This window comes from Sardina pilchardus, chromosome 14, assembly GCF_963854185.1.
Source record: "Sardina pilchardus chromosome 14, fSarPil1.1, whole genome shotgun sequence".
In the NCBI taxonomy this organism is placed as follows: Eukaryota; Metazoa; Chordata; class Actinopteri; order Clupeiformes; family Clupeidae; genus Sardina; species Sardina pilchardus.
This window is the reverse complement of record NC_085007.1, coordinates 1760217-1772348: the sequence shown is the minus strand read 5'-3', so window position 1 is coordinate 1772348 and position 12132 is coordinate 1760217.

The window sequence follows — 12132 nt, the reverse complement described above, 5'->3', positions numbered from 1 at the left end:
TGATATTAACATTTTATATTTGGTACAGCACATGACATGATATTAAAATATTATATTTGGTACAGAACATGACATGCTATTACTGTATTTTCAGTGTTCAAAGTTTGGTCAGAACTTTTGGTCAGAGTGGTGTTTCTGCCCCCCCGCCTCAGGTGATGTCAGAGGTATGGTGTCCTATAAACAGCCTGCTTTCAGCCTCCAGGAGCTGCTGTGTGATTATAGCCAATTGGCTGCGTTGTTGGGTGATTGGTGGAGTTAAGCGAAATTGGTCTAAAGGGCCAATTTTCCTTTCAACTTTTACTGCCCCTGCAGAGAGCCCCAGAGTCTTCCCTTTCGGCTCCTGGCCATAAAACTCCCCTCGACCCCCCCCCCACCCCCCCCCCCACACACACACACACACACACACACACACACACACATCTGAGACAGCGAGTGGCCGAAGGGCTGTTTTACGGCTCTTTCAATCTCTTTCTCCTCTCTTTATTTCTTTCTTCCCCTCACTGACTCTCTCTCTCTTTCTTTTTCTTTTTTCTTTGCTGTTCCCTCTCTATCTCTCTCTTGTTCTTTCCTGTTCCCCCTCTCTCTCTAAATCTTTCTCACTAAATCTCTCTCACACCATCTCTAATAAGTTATCATTTTTCCACTCCATTCTCCTCTATTTTGGATGTGGAAATCCCCCCCCCCCCCCCCCACATCCCCCTCTATCCACTCCCCCCCCCCCCCCCCCCCCCCGCCCCTACCCACTCGTTGGTCCATCCCTAATTTGTGTTGTGTCTCTGCTCCGCTTGTTTTCTGTTAAGCTTATTGATACAGCTGAAATATACTGCTGATAGAATATCCATTCTGCCGACATCTCTGCAACACTGGCAGTTTGCCCAGGTGAAGACAGATGGTAAGGATACAAGCACTCCATCAAATCGTATCCATGTACAAATGTGGGGGTGCTACGAGGTTGTTGCACAATTCGCCCTCGCCTTGCGCCCAAATTGTAGATCATTTTTGGGGCTTCACCTGTTCAGGATGAGGTTAATGGCAGTAGAAACATTCCATATGCCTCAATTATTTCTCCATCTGCTGAACATATATTACTCTGAAAGTTAAATGTAGCAGCGCACCATTTCCTCCCTCCGTTGAGGTAAAAAGAGAGAGCCGGTTGACCCGGAGGAGTGCTATTTCATTGCTATTTCAGTGCCATTTCAGTGATATTGTCCTATAAGAAGACGGCGTCGTGTGAGTGCAGCTTCTTTAGCAGGCCATTAGAGGCATTTGACCTTTTCCTGCGGAGCTGAAGAAAGACGCTGAGCTGGAGACAGTCCTCTGACAGCTCCCAGCAGCTTGTGGCAGAGCCAGAATGGAGCCGTGCCCTCACAGCAGCTGCCAGTGGCAGAGCCAAAATGGCGTCCTGGCCCCTGGCCTCAGAGTCATCTGCACACATTAAGCTTGAACTGTGGGACAGCGATGCCAAGTCTCAATGAGCTCGGACATTCTGTTTGCCAACACCTAATACACCAGTCTCTATGGTAACGTGTAATTATGCCATTAAGTGCAGCAGAATGCAGTAAATATCTGTGTTTAACAGGTCGCCCTTTACCACAGGGATCCTCACCACAATCGCCATCCCTTCAAGAGCGCATGCAGACAACAGAGACACAGGAAATCATGCTATTGCTCACCTTCACCCAACACACAGCAGCCACTTAAGTGTGTCTTAATTCACTTATGTTGTAACAAGGGCGAGTGACATTTGTTCTGTGGACTGACACTGGTCCCAGATGTTTGATCAAGTTTTTTATCGAGCCTGTCTGAAAGTTGCAAAGCACATCTCAAGGTTATAGACCCGTGACCAATTAGCTGTGAGTAGCAATGGGATTCAATTGAATGGTTGTGCGCTGACGTGTCAATCACATATGCTTATTAGAGGAACACAGGAGCAATTGTACAACAATGGACACAAATCTACACAGAAGACAATCAGTCACGAGCTCCTCCCGTTGTGCTCATTGTGAACGGCCAACAAGGGCGTCCTGAGAACTGAAATGAATGAATGCTCCTCTTAGTTTCACGATGCAATTAAAAGAAAATTAGGCAACAGCAGGCATCTAAGCATATTTTAATGACTCTGAAAAGTGGCTAATAATGTGCAAACAGATGAGAAAATGAGCAAAATAAATAATTAGTGCATTTATTACACTGGTGGATCCCATTGTGTCATTATTGAAGAGAAACCCATTGTCCCAAGTTGTAGGTCATTATCGCCATTATTTTTAACTCCATAATGGGCCCCCAAGCACTTGGCATGAAATGAATGAGTGGTGTTTGACAGCACAAGACAACTCCTGACGGTATTTCTTATGGGGAAAAATGATCCAAATAGTCAAGGTTTACCATAAATTAAAAAAAAAAAAAACACTAACCCATTAAATTAATCTATGAATTGTCTTTCCACTTCATGCATATGTTTTCCTGTACTGTCTTTTCACCCCCCCCCCCCCCCCCTCCACACACACACACACACACACACACACACACACACACACACTCCTTTCCTCTCTTTATGTTTTTATCCCTATCTCCTGCAGTGCATATGAAGAAATCCTGAAGTGAAATTCAATACATTTTACTGTAATATATGTTAATACTGTACCTTATCAAAACAATCTAAAATCTCAACACCACAGTTAATTTTATCTGTGGAACCTTACTGTGCCACATTTTAGGCAGCTGATCAAGGAGGATGAAATAAAGAGATTTTGAATAAAATTTTGAATTTAAGTTCATACCTCTGATCCTATTCTACCGGATTTGATCCTGTCCGTGTAGACCTCTGAAGATCGCCTAGAAAATAGCTGTTTTCTCAATACTCAGAGATTTCTATGCAACGTCACAGAAAACAATTTCAAGATGACTTTGGGTCTTGTGTCTTAACAATGTGAAAGTGAAAGTTCTTACTTTGCCTGTGACATTACGCTAGCCTACGGATCAAGTGAAGATTATGAGGTGGGGCTCACAGTCTAGGAGTGACAATTTGGATATTTATTGTTAAAAGATAGTTATGGAATTTAATATCTCGTAAAATCATGATTACTACATTTTAATACTTTTAATGGCCTTAATTTTTGCTAAATTGAGTTACTACCTTTCAAAACTTTTTAAAGCTCTGCGGTCACTCTGTACAGCTTATCCTCTCTCCTCGTCTTTCTCTCCTCCCTTCTTCACTCTCTCTATCCTCATCCCTCCTTTATTCCTCCTCTTCTCCTTCACTTCTTCCTCTCTTCTCTGCTTTTCCTCATTTGCTTTTATCATCCCCCCTTCATTCACTATTCTATTGGTCTCCTCTGCTCTCTTCTCTCCTCTTTTCTCCTCCTCCCCTCTTCTCTTCTCCTCCCTTCCTCCTCCCCTCTTCTCCCTTTCTGCCCTCTCCCCCCCTCTTCTCTTCTTTTCTTTCCACCTCTTCTCCTCCTCTCTCTGTTTCTCTTCTTCTCTACATCACTAGTTATTCTCTGGCAGCATGTGTGAGAAAAGCACAGCAGTGATGTTGCAGCTGCGACACACAGTGCATCACACACACACACACATACACACACACACACACACACACACACACACACACACACACACACACACACACACACACACACACACACACACACACACACACACACAAACACACACAGTGCACGGCTACAGGGACAACCAGAATAATTGGAGAAGAAGCTTCTTATGAAATCCCAGAGCTTGCTGTGCTCATACAGACAGATACTCTCTCTCTCTCTCTCTCTCTCTCTCTCTCTCTCTTACACAGGAACACACACACACACACACACACACACACACACATATATAAACACATACACAAGCACACATGTTCTCTCTCTTTCATATCCACACATACACACACACACACACACACACACACACACACATACACACACAGAGACAGACAGAGAGAGAGAGAGAAAGAGAGAGAGAGAGAGAGAGTTCCATGGATCCCTTGTGTCTGAAGACAGATGCGTGTGGGGTAGGAGAGGGGGCTGGTTGTGGAGGAAAAGAAACACCCGGCTGAATAAAGAACCAGAAGAATCCCAACTCTGACCAGAGTAATGACACCGCAGATAATCTGATGATTAAAAAGCTTGCTAAGCCACGTTTCACAGCCAGCTGGGTCTGTGTGTGTGTGTGTGTGTGGCTCTGAGTGGACCTGTCTGCACTTTCTTCAGAAGCAAAACTTTTCTTTTCCTGACCGCTTCTTTAATGAAGGAAAGAGTGGCCACACCTCAGCTGCTGTTATTGCTCTTCAATACGTGCTGTGCCCCATGGCCAGGCTGGCCAATATGAATGGGCCTGTCTTATGAATTATTATTGAGTTATTTTGCCTTACGCAACTGGGCCTATATTGTTTGAGTAATGAGGGCCTCCGTGTGTATTGTGCTTCCAGTGCTACTCTGGAGAGAGGAGAGAGAGGGGTCTGCTTCAAATCGGTGTTTTCATGAATAAGGTGAGACTTGTGTGCTTTGTGTTGTTGACAGCAGCAAGAGTGTGTTTGTATTGGTGGATTCCACAATAGTTCTATTCAGGACAATGAAATCAATATAAGGACGCATGAACTAGGTCAGAGTCAGATTCATTTCTCAAAGTTTGACATGGGAAAGTGCACCAAAGTGTAAAAAGACTGTTTTTTTATGGCTTCCAGCTATAGGGTCAGTACAAAGGGCCTGCTGGTGGGCTAACGGCTACAGTGGGGAGCGACGGCAGGCTAACGGCTACAGTGGCCGGTACAGGCGGCTACAGTGGGGAGCAGCGGCAGGCTAACGGCTACAGGGGGAGGCAACGGCAGGCTAACGGCTACAGTGGGGAGTGAAGGCAGGCTAACGGCTACAGTGGCCGGTACAGACGGCTACAGTGGGGAGCAGCGGCAGGCTAACGGCTACAGTGGGGAGTTATGGCAGGCTAACGGCTACAGTGGCCGGTACAGACGGCTACAGTGGGGAGTGATGGCAGGCTAACGGCTACAGTGGGGAGCGGCGGCAGGCTAACGGCTACAGGGGGGAGCGGCGGCAGGCTAACGGCTACAGGGGGGAGCGACGGCAGGCTAACGGCTACAGGGGGGAGCGACGGCAGGCTAACGGCTACAGGGGGGAGCAGCGGCAGGCTAACGGCTACAGGGGGGAGCAGCGGCAGGCTAACGGCTACAGGGGGGAGGGACGGCAGGCTAACAGCTACAGTGGGGAGCTGCGGCAGGCTAACAGCTACAGGGGGAGGCGACGGCAGGCTAACGGCTAGAGTGGGGAGTGACGGCAGGCTAACGGCTACAGTGGGGAGTGATGGCAGGCTAACGGCTACAATGGGGAGTGATGGCAGGCTAACGGCTACAGGGGGGAGTGATGGCAGGCTAACGGCTACAGGGGGGAGTGATGGCAGGCTAACGGCTACAGTGGCCGGTACAGACGGCCCTCTGGTGAGTGCCTGAGCTGCTGGGAGCCGGGTCATTAACCACCTTGATGGGCTCAGCAAAGGGAGGGGCCACAGATGACTGAACAAATGAGGAAGCAGCCTGATTATTATTATTATTAACTTTATTTGTTATAGAGGGACAGTGTACAGTAATTGACATTTTACAAAGAAAATGTAAATGCACCCAATTATAGCCAAAAGGCTAGTTTCCATTGGTAGTCCCCCTGCCCCTGATGCATAAGTTACACACACACACACACACTCATACGCACCTCTCCAAACAACCTATACACACACCTCTCCCCACCATCCACACACACGCACACACACACCTCTCCCAGCAACCTATAAACACTCCTCTCCCCACCACCTACACACACACACACACACACACACACACACGCACACACACACACGCCCAAAGGGATCCTATCCAACAGGTGCCCTCTCCTCCTGCTCCCCACGTGTGTCTGGGGTGCTCTTAATCACTCTTAATAACCCAAGTGTTTTGTTTATGTGTGTGTGCTGTGTGTTTGCTCTCATCCCTGCTGTTCTGGCGTTGTGTGGCTCCATGGTTGCGTGGGGCGGCTCTGAAGGTTTCCTCTGGTGAGTCGGCGCTTGGTGAAGGCGGCTCTGCAGGTTTCCTCTGGCGAGTCGGCGCTTGGTTAAGGCGGCTCTCTCTGGCTCTCTGATCTGGTTGGTTTGCGGTGCGGTGCGGCGCGGGGCGGGGTATTGATCATGCCTCAAGCAGTGGGGTATCATCTGCACCGCACGCTACACGCTACACACACCCCCAGGGCACCACTCGGATATTCAGGCCTACAGATCCTCCCATCTTCCAGTGCCTTGGTTATGCATTTCCATCACAGATCCTTTATCCTGTGTTATGTAGCCTAGCTGCAGATAAAAATCTAAATAATAATACAAATAATAATTAATATTCTTCTCATAATTTGTGCTTGTGTATGTGTGTGTGTGCGCGTGCGTGCATGCGTGCGTGTGGGTGTGTGTATGTGTCCCTAGTGTGCTTGAGTCTCAACAGCTGTTATCTAGAGAGTTAGCGAGGGCTAGTTGTTAGTGTGGATGAAACATATTTAATTAATGTGACCTATGGCACCAGCGCCGACTGGAATGCTGTTGATCACTCACACATCCCACACAGCTCTATTAATACATCAGATGCCCAGCGCAGCATGTTCCGGAAGCTCAGAAAGAACAGGCTTCTCCATATCCAGCACAGGCAGTACTGCGTTACCACAACATCAGTTGAGCTCATCTGAAGTATAGTTTCTTTAACGTGGAGCAGAAGTTAGTTCATATTGCCCTTCTGCCTGCGCTTCACTAATGAGAGAAGATGGAAACTCCAGGAGCACAAGAGGCCGAGCCACTTTAACTTTAACAAAGCCTCACTGACTCCGTCTCCAACACACACACACACACCGGAGAGGTGTTCAGCTCCAGGAGCACAAGAGGCCGAGCCACTTTAACAAAGCCTCACTGACTCCGTCTCCAACACACACACACACACACGAGAGATGTTCAGCTCCAAAGCCTCACTGACTCCGTCTCCAACACACACCGGAGAGATGTTCAGCTCCAGGAACACAAGAGGCCGAGCCACTTTAACAAAGCCTCACTGACTCCGTCTCCAACACACACACACACACACACCGGAGAGATGTTCAGCTCCAAAGCCTCACTGACTCCATCTCCAACACACACCTGAGAGATGTTCAGCTCCTATAGTGCGGTAGGAAGGGAATTGTTCACAGCCGCCAATCAATAACCAAGCCTACTGTAATTACCATCAAACATCAAATCCAAATCACTTCCAAATCAGCCATCACCAGCAGAACAGCATTCAAGAGCATTGCACTGGAGTTCTCAAGCAGGCCCCTCCGCTCCCTCATGGGTATAGTTTTACTGAATTACGCACACCACACCTGAAGAAGGCTCAACAGCGGTGTCTACTGTCCCAGACCCTCCATATCCATGAGAGAGTTCTGATCCAATCAGCAACACAATTCCATACAAACCGCAAACCCTTGATGAGGAACCAGCAAGCAGCAGCACATTGTGGTCCAATCAGCAACGTCACCAGACAAACCCAAATACCATGAAATTGGCATTCATTTCCTACACATACATTGTTCCTCTGTTCAAGCCAATAAATACCCATACATAGCTTATTCCTCTGGTCAAACCAATACATACCTACACACACCCCATCCCTCTGGTCAAACCAATAAATACCTACACACACCCCATCCCTCTGGTCAAACCAATAAATACCTACACACACCCCATCCCTCTGTTCTAACCAATAAATACCTACACACACCCCATCCCTCTGGTCAAACCAATAAATACCTACACACACCCCATCCCTCTGGTCAAACCAATAAATACCTACACACACCCCATCCCTCTGGTCAAACCTTGAGCTAAATATGCATTTGAACCTTTCCACACAACAGAGGAGGCATGTTTCCCTTCTCCTTGGAAATAGGCCTGAGAAATGTCTTTGCTCTTTATGCAAATGCACACTAATTTGAGTGAGTTCCTGATGTGATGCCTGATTTTATTACATATTTTATGTGGGAATGTAGCAAGAACAGCCAAAACAAATCTTGAGCCAGCCAATCAACATTAATTCAGTCAATCAGCATTACAGATTAAAGTCTTTATGTGTCAACTTTCACAAATGTCCAGTGAAGAAAAAATCTGGAAATGGAAATATGAATAATGGTGTCAGTAGTAAATATTTTCAAAAGCCAAAGAGTTCCTACTTTGCTTTTATTCTTTGTGCAATCAGCATCTCTACATGGCCTGCGCTGTCTGTGTGATTAAGCAATCATAGCTGAGAGGTCGCTTTAGCAATGGGCTGCTTCTCAGAACCAATCAGGATGTGCTTGCCACTGAACGGGTCTTCTCCATGATCCCTGTGGTTCACAAGGGCAGCAGTTGCTTCAGGACTTTGTGGATGGTTCATTATTGTGTATTTCTGTTGTGGGTGTTTCATTAGCGTGTATTTTTGTTTGTTCATGTTCCATTAGCGTTTATTTTTGGAGCCTCCTTCACAACATCTATAAGGCCAATCAGTGCTGTTGACAGCAGGTATTGACGGGGCCCCAGCAGCCCAAGAGACTGGTCATGATGAGAGAGCATCATCACAAAAGACTCAGCCTGCTTCAGCACCTACGTATTTCCTGCAGCTATTGACCCAATCTCTGATAGCTCCTCAATACAATCCTGCCCTGCGCCACCCGTCATCATAATTAGCGTTTGTCCCGACCCAAAGCAGAGTTCTCCTGAGGTGAAGCAGATGGCCTACAACATGGCGGCCGCAGAGCAGAGCAAGTGACTGCAGGCAATAGACCTCTGAAGTTCGCCTACAAAAAGGATCCAAAGCTGCCATCTTTGCCCATATAAGGAGATCCAGGAGTTGATTGAAGCTAACTGCCTATGGCAAGTTGCATTGTAAGTTAGCTCTGGGGTAGCAAAGATCAAAGTGTGCCGTCTTCACCTACCGAAGATCACAGTATCCACTAGACGGCAGTGGACAAAACTGTGTAGCGAAAAACGTCTGTATTTCCAATGTCATCATCCCTGCGAGAGTTTAACAGGTGCGATAATTGAAAATCCCCATGTTATTTTCCCATAGAAAAAATCTCAAGATACCGGATCTCCTTATTTGGGCAAATAAGGTAGGTTTTTTGTAGGCGAACCTCAGAGGTCAATACAGCTCCACAGGGCTGTGTGTTGGTCAGCCTGAGAGGACGTGTCCAGATGAGGCTCGTAACAGGATGACTCAGGCGCTGGACTCAGGGAACTGACGGCTGAGATCTGAGCGAACCACTCGAATGTGATTTCCAGAGAAAAGTGTAATTTTCAGGCTGCCGCTGCCTTTGGAGCGCCGTGTCCAATCCTGCATCTGTGTGAAGAGGAGGAGGAGAGGAGGAGAGGAGGAGAGGAGGAGGAGAGGAGGAGGGGAGGAGGAGGAGGAGGAGAGGAGGAGGAGGAGGAGGAGAGGAGGAGAGGAGGAGAGGAGCGGAGGAGGGGAGGAGGAGGAGGGGAGGAGAGGAGCGGAGCAGAGCGATGAAGCAGCTCACCCTGTCCACTGTGACTGATGGTGGTGATTTCATCGGCCCCTCACTCTGTGCATTCATCAAACCTGCAGGATGCTTCCACTCCACCGCCCCGGCTCCGCTCAAATGCTGCTCTCCGCACGTCTCCCGCAATGTGTGGGGATGAATGAGTCTGGCCGCATGGATGTAGGCCTGTGTGTGTGTGTGTGTGTGTGTGCGTGTGTGTTTGATATCTGAGGTCAACAGGCAATCAAATTACACTACTCCCATTTGTGCTCCTAAAGTATCATGTTGACCGGAATAGTGTATGGCTCACAAACACATACCTACACACACACACACACACACACACACGGGTGCACGCACACGCACACACACACACACACACACACACACACACACACACACACACACACACACACACACACACACACACACACACACACACACCAATACAGTGTGCTTCAAAATTGAGGGTTTTTTTTTTGCTGCACACACAGAATGGTCGGCCAGAACATCCACTCAAAAAAGAGTGAATAGTGGATGCTCCTAACACACACACACACACACACACACACACACACACACACACACACACCTACAGAGACATTCACCAATACAGTGTGCTTCAAAACGTTCTTTTTTTTTGGTGCACACACAGAATGGTCAGCCAGAACATCCACTCAAAAAAAGGGAATAGTGTACGCTCCTAACACACACACTCCTAACACAAGAGGGAATAGTGGACGCTCCTAACACAAGAGTGAATAGTGGACGCTCCTAACAGGCGTCACCTTGATAGCTTCACAAAAAAGTGTTCCATTGCCATGCAAGTGAAAGGACTAAGGCTGAATAGAGAATATGAACACAGTATTTTTACAGTATGTTTTCTTTTCATGTGAAATGGCAGGAAGCTGAAGCTGTCTCATGTGTTGCAAATTAAAACGCACTCTTTCAGGGGGTCGATTAGGGGTCGTGCACTCACATACGCTGTCATAAAGTTCCTGTTCTTTGACATGCTAGAACATTCCATTCCTCCGCTTAGTCAGAGTGCGTCGTCTGCCTTAAACAAGATAAAGTTGCGGCCAATGTTTTCATTCATGTGGTGACAGAATAACCGGATGTTTTCTTTTTCATCACTTTTTCTCGTTCTCTCTCTCTCTCTCTCTCTCTCTCTCTCTCTCTCTCTCTCGCAGGTGCACAATGAGCTGTGGAAATGGAATGACCTTGGCTATTGAGCGATGGCGCCGCCATGCCTCTGCGTCCTCCCAGCGCGGCACAAAGGTTCATGGCGACGGGCCTCGGGTGGCGTGGACGTCACAAACTGTGAAATTGACTGGAGGGGTCTCTGAGACATGACTTATGCCAGCTGTGAGTGGATTGCCACAATGCCATGTTTCTTTGAGCAACGTTATGAAACTCTTCACAGGTGAAACTTTTCAAATGGTCTTTAAAGATGTTATGTGGTAGATTGCGGTAGTATAAAAAATTGCCTAGACAATTGCAACAAAATGTGACAAAATAACTGTTTTGACAAAACAATGCAAGTTAGTGAAAGACTGCAGTTGACAGTTAACACATACAGCGATCAGTGATGGGCAGTAGCGTCGCTACTTTTGTAGCGACGCTACTATAACCACATTTTTCAGTAGCTTGACGGTAACGTCGCTATTTACAAAACCAAGTAACTTTTCTGTAGCTAAGCTATTTTATTGATCAAGTAGCGCAGTAGCGTCCTCGAAAGCTATTTTCTCCTGGACATTTCTGATGGTCATAGGCCTACATAACAGCGTCTCCTGCAGCCATCAACACCACAAGGAAGACAGCCAGAATGTTTATGTTTCCACGACAACACGCTGGGTACAAGCGCATGCGGTAGGGTTGCCACACTTTTTCCTGCGATTGTTCTCTTTTTTAAATGTCCCGTTTTTTTTGTTGCATAAGGACTTCTATCTTTTTTAAGTAGGCCTATTACCTGATGTTCACTTCTAATACAATCTACGTTCTGCTCATGCAATCCTAGGCTACTACTTTTCCTTACAGTAGGCCTATCTTGATCCAGCTGCGCGTATTTGATTTGTTAATGCAGCCATGCGAAACGAAAGTTTACCTTACCCATCACGACCGGCCATGTATGAATTGTAATGATATGCGACCGCCTATTATCACGTAGGCCTACACTATTCTCTTCCTTGAAAATACATTTATTTTATTTACAATTTCAAAAGGCATTCTTGCATAACTAGAGCTAAAATGTGCTCTGATTTGCATCTGTTTTTTGTGTATTGGGCTATCAATAAATCAATCTTCATATTTTAGCCCTTATCTGACTGAAAGTTGTGTTGATCACTAAAATTTCGTCGACTTGCAGTTTTAATTGAAAGTAGCTGCTATGTATCAAGCTACTTTTGACAAGATTTAGTAACTTAGCTTGCTACATTTTTATGGGTGGTAGCTTCTGTGTAGTGAAGCTGAATTTATTGTAGAGTAGCTTGTAGCTTAGCTCACTACACAAATCAAGTAGCTTGCCCATCACTGACAGCGATGGACTGGCACATTTGGCTCAAGCGGCCCTCAAATCAGTCAGCACATC